The sequence below is a fragment of the Sorex araneus genome, chromosome 1 (assembly GCF_027595985.1).
Source record: "Sorex araneus isolate mSorAra2 chromosome 1, mSorAra2.pri, whole genome shotgun sequence".
NCBI lineage: Eukaryota > Metazoa > Chordata > Mammalia > Eulipotyphla > Soricidae > Sorex > Sorex araneus.
Window position 1 is genome coordinate 233,085,196 of NC_073302.1, and position 18,844 is coordinate 233,104,039.

The window sequence follows — 18,844 nt, forward strand, 5'->3', positions numbered from 1 at the left end:
CTTCTTCTTCTTCTTCTTCTTCTTCTTCTTCTTCTTCTTCTTCTTCTTCTTCTTCTTCTTCTTTTTCTTCTTCTTCTTCTTCTCCTCCTCCTCCTCCTCCTCCTCCTCCTCCTCTTCTTCTTCTTCTTCTTCTTCTTCTTCTTCTTCTTCTTCTTCTTCTTCTTCTTCTTCTTCTTCTTCTTCTTCTTCTTCTTCTTCGTCTTCCTCTCCTCCTCCTGCTCCTGCTCTTTCTCCTCCTCCTCCTCCTCCTCCTCCTCCTCCTCCTCCTCCTTTCTACTCCACTTCCTTCAGTTTTGGGGCCACACCTGTCAATGCCTAGGGGTTACTACTGGCTCAGGGGTTCATGTGGGATGCTGGGCTTGAACCTGGGTTGGCCATGTGAAAGGCAAATGTCCTACCTGCTGAACTATGTGGCTCAATTTGTTTCCTTTACAGAAAGAAAACTCTTCTCATTACTACAGTATTTGGGGTTTGGGTGACAGGGAATGTACTACCTTGTTGCCACACTGAAGATCTTAGAGAAGCAGGTAGAAACTTAGCAAGAAGGCAGAATCCTGGTGTTTGGTTGCACTGTGACTGGGATAAAGGAGATAGAAATATATGGCACAGAACCAGGACTCACTTTCTTCAAAGTTCCATTGTTATGAATCATCATGCGAAAGAAGCAAAGGAGAGGGGGAGAAAATAAGGTGGAGGGAGAGAGGGGAGAATAGAAGAGAGTGAGAGAGAAGAGAAAGGTAGGAGAGAACCAATTATTAGTACGGATTCTTTCCAGACCTCCCAATTTATAAAGGAAGAGGATGCATGTGTCTAATTTAGTTGGGCTATGCTGAGTTCATTATGGAATCTCTATAATGAAGGCTTTGGAGAGGAATGTGCTAGTAGTTAGGATATCTGGTTTTTCATTTTCCTTATTTATTGTTAGAAAAATATGTCTGGGAAAGTGATGTCATTTATACTCATTCTCTGTAGCCCAGGAAGGGAGCATTGTTCTTAGTGATTCACAACAGCAGTGGCTGTGGGTTCTAATAATTAACATCCATCTGGTTTTGAAGGTTCTCTTAAGAGGAAATGCAATGGGTGGAAGCATCCTGCTTGACTTCCAGCCTCTCTGTCTTCACTGCATTACTTCAGGAGTTTATTGGAGATGACCCTTGTACTCTTACCCTTGTTAAAGTATAAAGCACTATTCAAATGAGAGATAATTAAGTTGTTATTGTTATTTTAATAGTATTAATTTGGTTTCTGAGCCATGTCTGGTGGTACTGCTGGGTTTTTTCTGTCTCTCTGTTCAGGGATCACTCTGCAGGGGCCATATTCAGTGCTAAGGATGAAAACAGGGTCTACTGCATGCAAGGCAAGTTCCTTACTGGCCCTTCTATCTCTAGGGGTCTGAAGTTATAACTGGGACACATTTTATTTTTTTCTATACAAATATAGCATTTAGTCCAAAGAGGAGAATAAAAATGAATAATACTACACATCTTAAATTTTTACTGTTGTTATTAGCATTCATATTTATTCATTTATCAAGTATTAAGAATGTGCTTTTATATCTTTTTATATGTTCAATTTGATAATTTTTTAATTAACAGCATAGTTTTCCATTTTACTATGTAACATCAAGGGTTGTTTAGTTATTAAATGTTTGGATTTTGTAAAATTTTGATTGATGTGCCAAATTATCCAGCTAGATATTTTCTTTGCCTAATTGTTTTTAAATCTTATAGATAGGTTCTTAGAAGCTAAAGGATCTTTAGTTTTCATGTCTGTCCTGTGTGTGTATGGGTGTGTGTGTGTGTGAGAGAGAGAGAGAGAGACCGAGATAGAGACAGAGACAGAGACAGAGACAGAGATTGTTGGGCCATTCCCAGCAGTGCACAGGGCTTATTCCTAGCTATATGCTTAGGGATCACTCTTGGTGGGACTTGGGGGACCACATATGGTGTTGGGGATTAAATCCAGGTTGGGTGAATGCAAGGTAAATGCCCTGTCATCTGCAGTATTTCTCCAGCACTGCCATGTAATCATTGAGTTTTTTTCCCAGAGCAACCTTCCTTTCCTATTTGCCTTTTACTCCTATGCAAGAAGAAAATTCCACATTCTAAGATATGGACATACTCATAAACATTTGCTAATAACTTAGTCCAGGAGAGCACGTGTTAATAAATGATGTTTGTTCAATTATCGCAAACCCTAAAACAGTTACTGTTATTAACCCCATTTTATCACTGTATCACTGTCATCCGGTTGCTTATTAATTTGCTCGAGCGGGCACCAGTACTGTCTCCATCGTGAGACTTGTTGTTACTGTTTTTGGCATATTGAATACACCACGGGTAGCTTGCCAGGTTCTGCCGTGTGGATGAGATACTCTTGGTAGCTTGCCAAGCTCTCCGAGAGGGGCGGAGGAATCAAACCCGAGTCGGCTTCGTGCAAGGCAAGTGCCCTACCGCTGTGCTATTGCTCCAGCCCAGCCCATTTTATATAGTAGTAAAATGAAGTATGCAAATTTAGGATTATATAGCAAGTGGTAGAACTGGGATTCAAATGATCTGGAAAGTCCTGGGAATTATATGGCACAGGAAGCCAATACAGCCTGTTATGCTCACAAATAAAATAGTTTAATTCAAATATTATTTCTATGCAATATGTCTAAGATTGAGAATTCCATAGAAGGAATTTATTACAGGAGGTATTGAAAACTATTTTCAGAATAATTTAGAAATTTGGATGACTCATTAGTACCATTGTCTTATGCCATTTAGTCACATAATAGAGAAGGTAGTGACCTCAAAGTAATGGCATTTTGATCCTATATTTACTTGATATAGTCACCACTATTATGGAGTAAATATGGGGATTTTCATAGAATTTTTATGTTTTATTGCCATTTTTATTGTACACCAGATCCCATTATTCCTTATAAAATATAAAAATGAAGTTAATTCTTTCCTGTCTTTCATAATGTTTTGTAAGCCAATGTTGAATGGCCCTTTATTGTATATGCAGCCAAGTAGTGTTAGTGTTGAGCAGGAGCAGATTTATGATGAACAATTCTCCACCAAGTCCTTCTGGCCACTTGCTCTGGTGCATTGTTGTCAATGCTTAAAGCTGTGTGGATTTTTTGATTAGTGGAAGGATCATTTCACTTTATTTACAAATGCCAGGGAAGGCCATTAGTTAGAATCTCGTCCAGAGTAAGAATGTGATGTTTGAATGTATTTACCAGTATTATGAGGTCCTTTATCTGTGTCTGCTTACTTTGAGTATTGGTTTTTGATTTGGGGGCCACACCTGCTTATATTCAGGGCTTATTCTTGACATGCTCCTGGGACCATATGGGATGACAGCGATCAAACCTGGGTCAGCCATGTGCAAGGCAAGAGCCTTATCCACTGTACTATTGCTCCAGGCTCTTTGTCCACTTACTATGATTTTGCAAATGGTTTAGTGTACATTTATTGCATTTTAAATTCTTGAGCTTTACAAGTTACACATAGCTGTCAAGTTACCAAGATCTTCCTTGCAATTCATGTATTTAAAATGCAGTAATCAATTTTATGGATTTATAAACCTCTGTGGAAATTTCTTCTATTACTCATTCATTATTTTCACTTATTCATCCAACAAATATATACTGCTGGCATTTTATGTGCCAAACTGAATGCTGGCAACTGTGAATGTTCTCTGCTACTTTAAGACCTTTTAAAAAGGTTGAATTACTAACTAGATATGCTGAAAAACACATCATATACTGTCATCTAATAAAAAGGAGGCTCTGTTCAATTATTCAACATTGTTTTTCAGAGGGTGTAGCTATGTCTAAATTCAAGTAGAAATCATGGTACTTTAATCAAATAAAATTTAAAAATTATGAAAGGAAAAAAGGGTGTAATTACATCCTTCCTTATAAGGTCAAAAGAAACAAGGTCCCTATACCTACCCTTTCACTGAGAACCCGTTCAGACACAGGAATTTCTGAAGTATTGGGCATACCGGTACTCCTCTGAGTCCTCCTTGATCTTTTCCTGGGATCAGATATCACACGTTGTCAAAACATAAGAGTCTCTGGGAAGTCGATGAGACAATACAAATGTGCATATTTCTCCTTTCATGTATTTTGAAAATTCTGTCTATCTAAAGCCCTAATCCAGGAATCTGCCATTCCAGGAGGGAGTGAAGCCATTTGGAGGGGAAGGCGATTGTAAATTCTTCTTCTTCTTCTCTTCCTTTTTTATTCTTTTGGGTCACACCTGGCGATGCTCAGGGGTTACTCTTGGCTTTGCACTCAGGAATTACTCCTGGCGGTGCTCAGGGGACCATATGGGATGCTGGGAATCGAACGCTGGTTGGCCGCGTGCAAGGCAAACACCCTACCCACTGTGCTATCGCTTCAACCCCTGTAAATTCTTCTCATGCACAACCTTTTGTGATATTCCTGGAATATCTGGGGCACTGAACCTTCAATTAGAGATAATATCATTTAGAGCCTTCCAAGGTATCTCAGTGTCAGATCCAAAGTCACTTTTCAGTGAGTTTGGTGACATTGAGGACTGTTCTGTTAAAAGTGAATTATTTTTTCTCATAGTGTATATGATGGAAATCATGATCAATACCAAAATCATTCAGTTTCCACATTCACGTGGTGTTAAACAGGCTCCAGGCAAGTCAAACCAAACAGACATGGATCCTGTTCTCTCGAGGCCCCTGACAACTGTGTCACAGACAAGTAACAAAAGGACATTGGAGGCATATATAAGCAAGCAAGGACATGAAGATGCTGTACTATTGTGGTCATTGGAGAAAATATCCATTTGATGGATGACATTTGGTCAAGGGTTATTGTCCTTTGGTATCAGGAGTGATCTGAACATATAAAATTGAAATGTTGATTGTGATTGATGGTTTTTATGCATAAAGATCAAGTCTGGTCTCAAAGAAGTTTCCACCTTGGCTTCTCTGGGTAGTCGTCTCCTGGATTGCCTTTGAACTTATACCATCACTACTAATGTGAGCAGCAGTCATGTCAGCATCATTCTCCTCGGGGTTTGTTTGTTTTTTGGGGGGAGTATCTTTATGTGTCAGGCAGGTACTTTATATACTTATCTCTAGTCCTCACAGAAGTTTTGCCACAGTAACTACTATTTCCATTTTAAGAATTGGGACTGAAGCATTACTACAGCGGGTAGGGCACTTGCCTTGCACGCAGCTGACCTAAGTTCGATCCCTGACACTCTTTATGGTCCCCTGAGCATGTCAGGAGTGATCCCTGAGCACAGAGCCAGGAGTAAGTCCTGAACATTTCCAGGTGTGGCCCAAAGCCAAACAAACAAAGAGAATCAACTGATAGTTTTAACTTTCAAAGGGGCATTTAGAGAGGTACTTGACACTGCCTGGGCCCAGCACCCATTCCTATTTCACTTCAGCACAGGCAGAACTTGCTCATGGTTCCCAGTATTGATTGCCACTTGTTTTGTGTTGGATATGAGCCCTGGCTGCTCCTTAGGGAGTTTAGAGGTGATCCATTTATTCAATCACTTAGCAGCAATTTATTGGACACATCTTTCAGTGTTGGCAGTAGAACAATCACACAATGTCTGAGACAGAAAATCCCTCATCCCATTATGATTATGCATATTCCAGGTAAAATCGTTATCCCTAAAAGGAATTGAGTGGTATCACTTAGGGTTTTTCTTTTTTCTTTTTTTTGCTGTAGTTCATTCATGAGCAATGTAGTTTAAAAACAATTCTGTAATCCCTGGGATTCCCAAATTAAGTGCAGTGTTTCTTAAACATTGAATACTGTATAAGTAAATGTGGGTGAAAGAAGTGGGGTGTTTCCAGACAAGAATGACATTTTTAAATGAGAGGGAGTTCAGTGGAAGTGTGAATCACAACTTGAACAGAAATGTACCTGACAGAACATTCCAAATTTAGACAGGCTGCTTTTTAGATAAAAAGTCTCAAAAAATAGAACTTTTGGGTTTCCAAGGCTTGTGGTAAATTAACTGGTATTTTATTAAAGATGCCACTTTGCTGGTAGATATTGAAATTTACTGTGGCTTGATCTTGTGACAGAAAATCTCTGGCTGCCAGTTAGTGTTAAACAGATGCTAGTTTGCTGTATTAACTGTTTGGTTATTTGGAATGTTTTGATGCTTTGGGCTCTCTGTTGAGCATTAAATTGAGTCAAACTACATTCACACATTGTCACTTCACATCTATCTGTTTTACAGTTTTTAACCAGAAACTGTTTCCACCATGTTCTCCAAATGTAATATTATTTGTATTAATTGTCCTGTGGATTTATGTACCCTGGTAGAGTTAGTGAGTCACCTAGATAGAAGGAGAGAGAGTAGTTGAGTCAAAAGAATTCTTATATAAATACATGGAGAATTGGAACTTTGAACTATTTTGCCCATAGTTTTAGTTTTCTCTTTCTCTCAGTCACCAGAAGGGAAAACATACATATGATATTCTCATTTCTGAAAAGCAGAGTATGCCTTGTCTATTAGATGCTGCTTATTTTAGCCAAAAATCACATATATTACATAATGATTTTTTAGGAAAAATGTTCTGGGGTTTTCTCAAGATTGAGCTTTGCAACTGGTCATAAGGAAGCAAGGAAGATTAGTTAATGTTTAAGGAAGCCAGGGTGAGATTAGTGAATTCTCCATTACTCTGAGTTTGCTGTTGCATGCTGTATAGTTTTCAGGATTATATCCAGCTTTCTTGTCTCACATCCCTCTCTCAGCATCACTGCTGTTACCAGCACGACATACTTTCCCTTGCTCTTCTGAAAGATTCCTTCCCTGAGATCTCGATTGTGTTATAATCAATTCCATATGTTTTCCCTCTGCTGTAGCCTCACAGCTTTCCACAAGTCATTCCTAAGCTTGTGTTGCATTAATTACAACTGATAGAAAGCCATTTCATGCTGATGTTTATTGAGGCATCAAATAAGTGTTGTACACATCTTCCTACTGACCTTCCTTTTTGTTGAGTTATGAATAAAGCTGCATGGTTGTTTGATTGTTGTCCAGTTTTTTATTTTGACGCTTATTTTCATGCACTGCTATTTATAAAAGTTTTGACTCTAGACTTTCAGACATATACAGCTCCAAACGCACAACCAGTGTCAACATCCCACCGCTAATGGCTCCAGATTCCTCCCCACCCATCTCCCTGTCTCCTTGACAGTTTAATTTTAGCTTTTTAATTTTATTTATTTATTTTTTTTCTTTTTGGGTCACACCCGGAGATGCACAGGGGTTACTCCTAGCTCATGCACTCAGGAATTACTCCTGGCAGTGCTCAGAGGACCATATGGGATGCCGGGTCGGCCGCATGCGTGGCAAACACCCTACCCACTGTGCTCTCATTCCAGCCCCTAGTTTTTTAATTTTAGCTTTTAAATTTAATTATTGTGGTTTAAGCCTTTGCTTACAGTAATGTTGGCTTTAGGGGTATAGAGACATCTCCTCTATACTCTGCAGACAAGCCCAGGGCCCCTGACCCATGCCCTTCTTGTTCCTTGCAGACCAAATACTTTTGCTCCTCCTCCTCCATTTTTCTCTTTACCTAGCATTTTTATGTATATATTCTAGAGCTAAATGTTTGTCCACCTTTGATACCTTTTATTCACTTGTCATGTTATTCTGTATAACCACAGACTAGGGGGGAAAACTCTGATATTTGTCTTGTCTTGATGCCTTTTATTCACTTGTCATGTTATTCTGTATAGCCACAGACTAGGAGGGAAACTCTGATATTTGTCTTGTCCTCTGACTTACTTCACTTAACATGAGATCCTGCAGAGTTCCATCCAGTTTGCAGTGAATTATATGATTTTATCATTCCTCTGTGTCTGCATAGTACTCCACTGTGTAGATAGACAGCATCTTCTTACCCCGTCTCCTTTCGCTGGACACTTTCCATTTAGTTTTTAACCAGTTTATATGAATGGGAATAATGTAACATAGGTTTTTTTTTTTTTGCTTTTTTGGGTCACACCTGGCGATGCACAGGGGTTACTCCTGGTTCTACACTCAGGAATTACTCCTGGCGGCGCTCAGGGGACCATATGGGATGCTGGGATTTGAACCCGGGTCGGCCGCGTGCAAGGCAAACACCCTACCCTCTGTGCTATCGCTCCAGCCCCTGTAACATAGTTTTAACCCAGACATCTTTCCAGCAATATCAGGAGGCTCAGGGCCATTTCAAAGACACTTAGCTGATGACTAGGACCTAGTGCTCTGGTGCTAGACCTCACTGGTGTTGGGGACTCACAAAGGCCACACCCCAGCTATGCTTAGGGATACTTGGACTACATATGGTGATGCTTGCAGGGACCACATGATTCTGGGGATTAAGCTTGGGCCCTTGAATATGCAAGGTATGTGCCTTTGACTTCATCCAGGGATGTTTATTATTATAAAATTTCTTTTTAAATTTTTTTGGAGGGGAGGGAGCTGAGCCACACCTGGCTGTGCTAAGAACTCATTCCTGACCCTGCACATAGGGATCACTCCTGGTGGGGTCAGGGAACCATATGGGGAGCCAGGAATTTAACATGGATTGGCTGAATACAGGGTAAGTGACTCACCCTCTGTACTATTGCTCCAACTGACCCTGTTATCTAAATTTTTATGTAATTGTTGATCATTTTGTTGCCTCTTGCACCGTCAGAGTGCAGACTTAAGCATATGGTAGCAGGAATTTGGAAATTTATGCTAATTAATACACACATACTAGTATGTAACTAAAATTTTATGTTTTCATATTTCCTGAGTAATTAGAATATATAGCATGTTCTTAAGAAACATATAGATGTCTTTCTTTGCATATTCAAGTACTGCGCAGCTGTTTTGGTCATTAGATTGATGTGTGCCTCCCACTGAAAGAGTGAAATTAATATTTGAAAGACAATTTGGGGCTATGACAGAACACATTAAATAAAGTTGATAATATATGAACCAATCCATCAGATATGTATATTAATGTTTATATAACTTATGCAAATTGCATTGATATTCAACCTCAAGGGAAATTTTTTGGGGGTTGCCAGAGATTGAACCAAGATCATCATGCACGGAAGGGAAGAGATCTACCACTAGACTCCATCCCCTGTCCCTCAGAGAGAAATTTTAAATTAAAGTCATTATTATTATGGAAAACATTGTATTTTAATTGGGAGTGCTCTTACAAGATGTGGGGTGTTCTACAAAACACAGAATGTGGGTTAGGAGCAGGTAGTTTCCTGTACTTCAGCAAGTTGAGTTCATCTGTTGAACCATTATGTACAGTGAATGGAATTGAGGATAACACTGGTAAATCTATCAAAACCTGTTCACTTCTTCCCCACTTTCTGTTGTTCAAGCTCTCTATATTCTAGACTAAACCCCTTAAATAAAGATGAGTGGTTATATTTTGTTTCACATTCTTTCCTTTGAATCTGGCAACTAGCCACTGGGATCTAATGGATAAAAACCACTAGGATCTAATGGATAAAACACTTTCCTGGAGGGACAGAGACCTGGATTTTATTTCCAGACCCACTGTGAAGATCATAAAGTATTGGCTTATAAACTTCTTGGGGGAAATGGTGTTATTTAAATGCCGAGTTTCTCACATTAGGATTTCTCTGAGCAGCAATAAAATCTGTGCTTGTATTGCTGTGTGAAGGAGAAATGCATGAGAAAATAAAGCTGTGCTCTAGGGAGTAGCAATGAGTGAGGTTTCCCAGTTTTCATCTTCATTGCTCTTATAGAATATTTTATAAAAAATGACCCTAAGCATACAAGTCATCATAAGAGATTGGGTTCTAATTTTATTTGGTTTCTCAACAAATAAACCAGTGTGGCTCTGCTATGACAACAATGGAGCTTAATTATAGGCTTTGCAAATCAGAATTTACCATCTGATTTGGAAAGGTCATTTCAACAATTCTAAACCTAATGATGGTTTTACTTTGTAAGCAGACTTTTAGATGTGGAAAATTCAGGAAAGTAGTGGCATCAATCAGATGTTATCTGTTCCCTTTGACCTTGGATACTAATGAAGAAATCTAGTGATTTCCTAATCATTAATAACCTACTTCATTGTTAAGATAATGGAGATTCTACTTTATTTATGAGCAGTATAAGGAGTTCCAGCTATATATCTTTGATTGACTGAATTAAGTGGTGGCATAGCAATTGGGTTTAACCTATGCAGAATCAAATGTTCAGCCAAATTCTTTCCATTATTTCTCATATGAGAGTGGGACCCTATTTCTTCTAAACCTGAGATCCTTAAAATGATTTTTATGTCTGCTCTCCAAATAGTGTCTCAAGCACCAAATTTCCATTTTTATTTTATACTCTTTGGTTTTCTCAGCTGCCATTACCCAATTTTAGAACTTTCGTATTCCTGTGAGATTATAACATCCTTTCCTTGTTCTCAGTCTATGTCTGAAATTGCTTCTCTCCTTGTTTAATGCTTCACTTCAGAGTAATTTCTGATGTTATCTTCATTATTTCTTAATTTGGCTTCTGATTGCATGCTCAGTCTTGAAACTTCCTTTGGCATTGGTAATCTGGTTTTCATCTCCTACTGAAATTAATTCTTGTTCATAAGACAACCCTGACTCACAAGATCACAAGATCCTGTCCTGGTTAAGATACTTATAGCCATTATTAGAAGGACCTTTATCTTGTCCTGTAAATGGTTACTGGACTCTGTTCTCCTCTGCAAAGATGCCTTCATATCATATGAATTGTCTAAAGTCAAATCTTTTTCAAAAATCTAGTTCAAATCTCATATTCATTAAGTTTCTCAGGGCCACTAGCCCAAAGGTTTACTTTCTTCTTCTGATACTCTTTGTGTCCCTTAAAACTTATTTCCCGTTATTTTGATATTTATTGTAAATATTTAGAAGGTGTCCAAGTACAAAGCTAAAATTAAATTCCTATTGATATGCAGCTGTTACTACCATTTAAAAATCTAACTATCTAGAGGAAAGGAGCCATATGATACATGTCAGTATACTGTCCAGCTTTTATCATAGGACTGTACCAAATATACTATGTATATCTGGTCATATTTTGGTGACAAGATCACTCTCTAAGCCCTTCTCAAAGCAAAGTGATCATAGGAAGAAAGGCAAGTTCATCTTTAATACAAAACTTTGAAATTTGTTCCTTATTCTGCTTTATTCTCTATTATTATTCCATATTTCTGTGCCTTAAGAGCATGACTTTAGTGAATTTTATGAATTTAATATCCAGTTATGTTTCTATTTTGAACTCTGCATGGACTACAAGAAAAAAATATTTATTTTGAAGAGCAAAACATATATATTACATTTTAAAGCAAAAATATTGCAAAAATTGCTTATGATGGGATTTTTATTCTTTAACTCTCAGCTGATTATATAATTGATTATTGTCTTATCTTTTGAAAATTCTGCTCATTCTTACTGTGTACTCTACTACATTTAAGTTAAAAAGTTGCTAGTATCCTCATAATTTGAGCTTCTGAAGCTTCTTTTGCCTTATGTACATCAAAGTTCTTTCTTTAAACAATAGAAAAATAAAAGTAGAATTTGAAGCAAAATTTACTCGTGCTTAAAAAAATGGGTTATTTTGCAATCAAGGAAAGAGGATGGAAAAGACCCACGTTGCTGTCCGTGGTTCTGATTTACAATACTACAGGAGAAGAATTTGTTTGGCAAACGGTGATATGTTCAGCAATAATAAGGGTAAGACACTGTAGCACTGTCATCCCGTTGTTTATTGATCTGCTCACACAGGCACCAGTAATGTCTCCATAATGAGACTTGTTGTTACTGTTTTTGACATATTGAGTACACCATGGGTACCTTGCCAGGCTCTGCTGTGCAGGTGGATAAGACAATAAAGGTAAAAAACTGCATGAAAGAATTTAAAACCATACTAAAATTTTACTTTATTGGGGAAAACATTGAGGCCACAACCGGTGGTACTACGGGATCATTCCTGGCTGTGCTTGAGAAACCATATAGGGTGCTGGAGATTCTAACTGGGGTTGGCCATATGCTAGGCAAGCACCGTGCCTTTTTACTATTTCTTTTACCATAAAATTATATTAAAATTAGAAATATTTATCATGTTTACATATATCTGAGTGTATTATTTGTGTACATGTGTGCTCTTCAGTTAGAGTGAGTTCACATAAGTTTTTATTTTTATTTTATTTTTTTTTAATGTAGGAGTACTGCTATTTATTCAGCCATTGATTAAGCTGATTGAATTGGACATGAACTCCACATTACCTTTTTTATTGAATCACCTTTAAATACAGTTACAAAGCTTTCATGTTTGAGATTCAGCTGTACAATGATCAAACACCCATCCCTCCACCAGTGCACACTTTCCACCACCAGTGTCCCCAGTATATCACACACCCCCTCTAATCCTAGTCCTCACCCTGCCTCTATGGAAGACAATTTATCCAATATTCTATCTCTACTTTTGAGCATTATGTTTTCCTCAAATTTTTCCACCACCATTCAAGTCTGCTTGCCAGGGGCAGATGCTAGCTCATTTATTGTCCATTGCTCATTTTGAATATCATGGGTGCCATGCCTGCACACTTCTGGAATCCTATATGGAAGGTAGTTGGGTTCCAGAGACATTTCTGTAGGGCACCAATCCATTTTAGCATTCAATTGGGAGTCTCTAGACCATGGCTGTTGGTGTTAAGATGGTGCCAGAAGCACATTCTGGGTGTGATAGCCAGGCCAACGAGTGGACAGGGAGCCAGGGAGAGACAGCCTGGTACCTCTGCCACCATGTGGTATGGAGATTTAGGCCTGGGACCTGCATACTTGGGCCTTGCTTGTGGAAGCTATTTGTTGCCGGTATTCCATCTGGAGCAGGCAGGGAGAGTGTATCTGCTCCATCTGGGGTGTCCTGGCGAAATTGGCTTTCTATGGGGCCCAGAGACATCTCTGGCTCTGTGGTGTCTTCTGGGGCTCACTGTTGTGTCTTTGGATTTTGGTCTCTTTCAAGATTTACTTATGAGTCTCTGAAGCAAGGCCAGTAATAGAGTTTGCAGGGTAGCACTGGAGTTGGTTCGTGGGGGTGACTGCCAGTGCTTCCATGTGTATTTGGAAGTGTGGGGAGGTAGCCCACCCCAACTCCATGAAAGCCTGGTGATATCAGTCACAAAATCTGCATACCTGAATTTTCTGCAGATTATATCTTGGTGAGGTCCATCCTGAGACAGTGGAGTCAGGCCAGAGGTATGGCAGCGATTTTGCACTGTGGAAGCAAGTGGCTGCTTGGGGCTCTACTTGGGCAGGCACAGGCCAACATTCCCCCATCTGATTTTCCCCAGTCTGTTCAGCCATGCCCAGGTCAGAGATTAACTATGGCTTTTGATCTCTTTTGAGATTTTATTTATGGGTCTCTGAAATAAGGCCAATAAATTAGCTTGTATAGCTGAGCCAAAGGTGTTTTGTGGGCATGGCTCCCACATACTTAACTTTTGGCCATTTAATTTCTTAGTAAACTTGGTACTAAGTTGTTGGGGTCAATCCAAAGGCACAGTGGCAATTTGGGGGTGTCAGGAAGCCTGAAGACACCATCAGGATGCTGATGCACTCACCCCACAGGAACAGGTTGACCTGTTGGTGGCACCGTAGCCCCCATATAACTTTTTAAAGTACTGTTTTGATCCTAAATATTTAATATGCTGTGAATTATGTAAAAAAGAGAAAGTATGCGTCCATATAGAAATAGACTACAAATATATGTAAATATGTGTAGAATTTTATGTGTACTTTTAGTATAGTTTAACATTCAAATTATCTATTAACCATTCAACAGATAATCTGAAAAAGTTCAGACATGATATTTCTAATAATTCCTGTTTTAAAATATTTGTGAGAAACTAGAACTATTTTAAATTAAAAATCAGAGATATTTTACCTAAAATTAACCCAATATGGTCTGGAAAACTCTAAAAAAATAAGAAAGAAGTTTATTAATCCCACAGTTGATACAAGGAGATAAAATAGGACATAAATTTATGAGATTATAAGTTTTAAATTTTCTATACCTAATATAAATATAAAAAACACACCACACACCAGCGAACTGGTATTTTCAAGAACATTTGGAAAATATCAAAGAGAAACACTGGGAAACACTATTTTTTCTTTTACTATTCACCAATTACAAAGGGAAATAAAATGTGTAATCTATTTAAAAAACTGTTCACTCCTGAGTTTATTGAAAGAAAACATCTGGCTGCTGAGGATCAGCATAGCACAGTTAATCTCTCCTGCTGGTTTTCTAATAGGGTCCACTGGCTGAGATACAGCTAGAGTTGGAGATGATAACAAAATAACAGTCAAGAGAAAAGCAGTAGAATTCACACTGACTTAAATCTGGGGGGAAATTTCAGTCTCTTTTACATAAGCACTATTCTCTGTAGGTCAAAACCAAAATTATTTATTTATCCATCCTCTCTCTAGCCCGACTTCTCCTGTGTCCTTTTCAGGTAATGGCTGTTCTCCCAGCCAGTCATTCAGTGACAGTCTCTTAGCCTCATCATTGTCCTCAGCTCACCCAGAGACCCAATGATGTTAGTAACTGGATTTTTTTCATGCCTGTTCATTGTCTTTATCTCAGAGAAGTTTGCTGACTACTCTACCAGGTATAGCAGTCCCATCACTATATCTTTTTGTCTTGCCTAGTCTTTTTAAAAATTCTCTCATAATCACCTAATATTCTGTCAAGAATTATTTGGTTGGTTTTTCGTAGTCCCCCACCAGAATGTGAGCTCCATGATGAAGAAAGGAATCTCATTTGTGTTTTTGTTCTTTGTTGTAGTTCAATGCTTAAAAGACTCTAAGAAGATAGTAGGTGTTCAATAATTACATGTTGAGTGAATGAGCAGTTAAATATATAGTCTACTGAGAGAATTAAATGAGATCATGTATTAAAGTGCCTTCCCAGAAAGTGTGAGCTTTTACAGTCCTTATCACCATTTTTCCCTCTAGCTGATCCCAAGTCACCCCGATAACTTAATTTTACCAAACATTGCACTGCTCAAAACCAATCACTTACTCCACATTACCCTTTCCCAAGTTGTATCAAATTTCTCGGCTCACTGCTCAGCTCTCACGATAATAAGGTCCCAGCTATGCTTTGAAGGCTGAAATTTTACCCTACTTATAAGCTAACAAGTTAGCCTGCAGCATTTTCACAGAAGTTGGTTCAAGACATGAGTCTCCTGGGTCAGACAGAAAAGACTTTCTTGCTCCCAGCATAGGAGGCAGTATGAACTTCGTGTTCACATTTGTTCCCTACCAGCCAGGGGGGATATGGAGTGTCCTGGCTGAATGTTGTGCACACACTGGCTTATATCATTGCTGAGAAACCTCAGGTTAGAAAAATCTCATAAGTAGGAGGGTTGATACCAAGTCTGTCTCCAGAGAGACTATGTTTATTATCGAGATCAGGAAGCAAATATGACCTTAACGCCAGAAGAACTTTATATCCAGATTCCAAGTCTGTTTTTCTATTGTAGGATAGAAAAGCTGTCTTTTCGGGAAATAACCATCCTCTTCGGTTTTTTTTCCCTTTGTCAGACAGAGTGGCGATTACTAAACAGGCGTGAACTGGGTGGCGCGGGGCAAGGGGGAAAAAGAAAAGTTATGTAACAAACAGCGGGACTTAATATCTCTATATTCTTAGCAATGGAGAACTATCAAATGCTTCCTTGGCAATAGGACTGTCTTTTTCTTTTTGGGGGGAAACCCCAGCAACGGTAGTGAGTTGTGTGTTGAAACATGGAATGTAATCGAGATAAAGTGTAAACGAAGTGAAACTTATCACGTACAAGGGTGGGGACTGGGGAGGTGGGAGGGGGCGGCAGATATACTGGGGGGGTTGGTGATGGAAGATGGGCACTGGTGAAGGGAAGGGTGTTTGAGTATTGTATAACTGACATAATCCTGAGAACTATGTAACCCTCCACTTGGTGATTCAATAAAAAAAATATAAATAAATAAAAAGAAAAGCTGTCTTTTAAAAGCTAGCTAAGACATAACTGTGAGCTTATGGGGAAATGTCATAGAGAATTCTCTCCACACCTCCAATTCTTGCTTTCATACTTCTCTTACATGGTTCTTACACTTATCCTACATTAACCTGACCTAGCACATGACATTTGATTTATGTCATGTTTCCTGAATTTCTGTTCCAGCATGTTTTTCCATCTCAACTCTTCCAAGTAAAGCCTAGTTTTGTCTGCAGACCATACCTGCTCACTTTCCGAAAGTCTGTGTCTAGTCATTGAGGCATTTATCTTATCTAAAATTTAAGCCTGCCCCTGCCATCAATGGTAATGGCTCTATAATGGAACTCTAAGGCATAAATATGTGTCATATTATAGTCAATCTTCCATTTCTAAAATCTAAACCTTCATGAAAGTAAAGACTAAATGTTTGGGATTTTATGTATCTTTAGCCCATAACCAATACCTGGCATATAGTAGTTGATACATTCACAGAATGACAGTAGTAGCTGTCATTCTGTGAATGTATTTTGTATTTTAACTCCCAGTATTGCTATGGGCTATGTGATCTCCCCATCTGCTGAACTCTGAGTTGGCTTTACTTATCTTCTCTCATGATGATCTTTCTATGCCTTTTATTATTGATGCTTACCTTCCATCACACCATGTTTGTTAAGGACAAATTCTTTCTCTATCCCAGTATCTTTTCGGTATTCAATGTAATAGGTATACAGTGAACACACATTATACTTTGTTGTGAGTGAAGAAGCTAAGAAGCCTGAAGTACAGTGATATCTTCTCTTGGTATGTGGTCTGTGTTTACTTAGAATAAAGCTAGTTAATTGCAATGTATTTCCTAACAGAATTTAAAGGTATAAACTCATACTTTCAGTTAAGTACAAGACAAAATAAATATTATTTCATAAGGGTAGTGAATGGCTATCTGATAGACAGTATGGGCACCCCATACTCACAGAAGTCTGTGACACACAGCTTTGCTTAATAGAAGATAGTAAGTGCCAGCACATTTGGTATAGATCGTGGTTCATGGAGTAAGAGTGTGATGTTGACGAGCGTCCAAAGAAGTCTCTTTTACAACTTGGATTCTATTATTTTATATGGCCACTTTTCTTTCACTTAATATCATGGAGTTGCATGTTGTGAGCTGACATGTACAATTTTTTATTCACCCTTTAACTTCATTTTAAATTCTACACATTCTGTATTTATTCCAATAGATAATTTTCTAGGAGACTGCATCCCTGAAGATTAAAATCATATTTTTTAAAAAAACATTGCTTTGTTTTGTTTTTGGATCACACCTGGAGATACTCAGAGCCTATTCCTGTACTTAGAGATCACCCGTGGTGGGCCGTGTGGACCATATAGGCTTTGCAAATCGAACCCAGGTTTCCTGCAGGCAAGGAAAGCACCCTGACCACAGCAATACCTCTCTGGCATGCCTCTGTGGTCTGTAATAAAACCACATCTTATTACAACTTCATGTTCTTAGTGCCTGGTTAGAGTTCTAGTTGGAGATCACTGAATTTTGTTTTCTGTTTCTTTTTGGTTTTGGGGGTCACATCTGGCTTTACTCCTGGCTCTGCAATCAGGAGTCATCCCTGGCAGTGCTCAAGGGATATAGGATGCTAGGTATCAAACCCAGGCCAGTTACATGCATGCAGGGCAAGTGCCCTACCTGCTAAACTGTTTTTCTTGCCCTGTGGTCACTGGATTTTTATACAATGAATGAACTATTAATCTGTGGTTAGGATTTTGTATATTGTTGATGCTCAAATCTTTGACTCTTCTGCTATCTGGACTTGCTGGGTTAACAAGAAATATATATATATATATATATATATATATATATATATATGTAATTGGATCACCGTCAGAACAGTTTCAAAGCTTTCCAGTCTAAGTCTCCATCATACAAAGATCAAACACTCACCCCCTTACCAGTGTACACCCTCCACCACCAAGAATCCCAGTATACCCCCATCCCACCCCTCCCCCCGCCTATGTGGCAGATGATTTGCACCTTACTCTCTCTCCGCTTTGATCACATTCAATATTTTGACAAAAGATCCACCATTATTATTTGGAATTTTCCCCAACATTCAGACCTGCCAAAAAGGCATCATTAGATAATTTGTCTTCCATTGCTGATATGAAGAGCATTTTGGATTTCTGATATTTTAGTAATAAGTCTGGAGGGATTTCTGCCAAAAGATGCTGGGTTCTGGGATTGGTCTGTGTGCCTCTGGGATCATGGCCGGTCAGGAGCCAGGAGCCATTCATGGGTGGCAACTCAGGGCCTCGTTGGGGCAGGGAGAGGGGCCAGTTCCATCCCCCATCCTGTGAAGTCCTTTGTGTCAAGTCACTGCAGTCTCATACCTGGCTGTCCAATAGGATCTGAAAGTTTGGCGGCCACCATGCTGCTGGGGAGAAAAGGTAGAAGGGACAAACACCTTTCCCCACCTGGTGTGGCTTGGCGTCATAGTTTAATGCTCAGTCCAGATGCATTTCTGCCAAAAGCTGCTGGGTTCTGAAATTGGTCTGTGTGCCTCTGGTATGATGGCCATTCAGGAGCCAGGAGCCAATCATGGGCAGCAAATAGGGGCCTCATTGGGGCAAAGAAAGGGGCTGGTTCCACCCCCCATCCCGCAAGGCTCCGCGTGTTACCGCTCTCTCTCTAGTTTCGGGCAGAAGCAGACGCTAGATCATTTATTTTCCATTGCTCACTTTGTATATCAGAAAAAGTCATGTGGCCATGTAAGCTTTGGAAGAA

General features: G+C 39.1%; 1 protein-coding gene across 4 annotated transcripts in view; it reads left to right on the forward strand.

Moving 5' to 3' along the window:
- DCLK1 (doublecortin like kinase 1) overlaps positions 1–18,844 on the forward strand; it is a 372,695-nt gene that overhangs the window by 73,160 nt on the left and 280,691 nt on the right. The gene's annotated exons all lie outside the window — the stretch shown is intronic.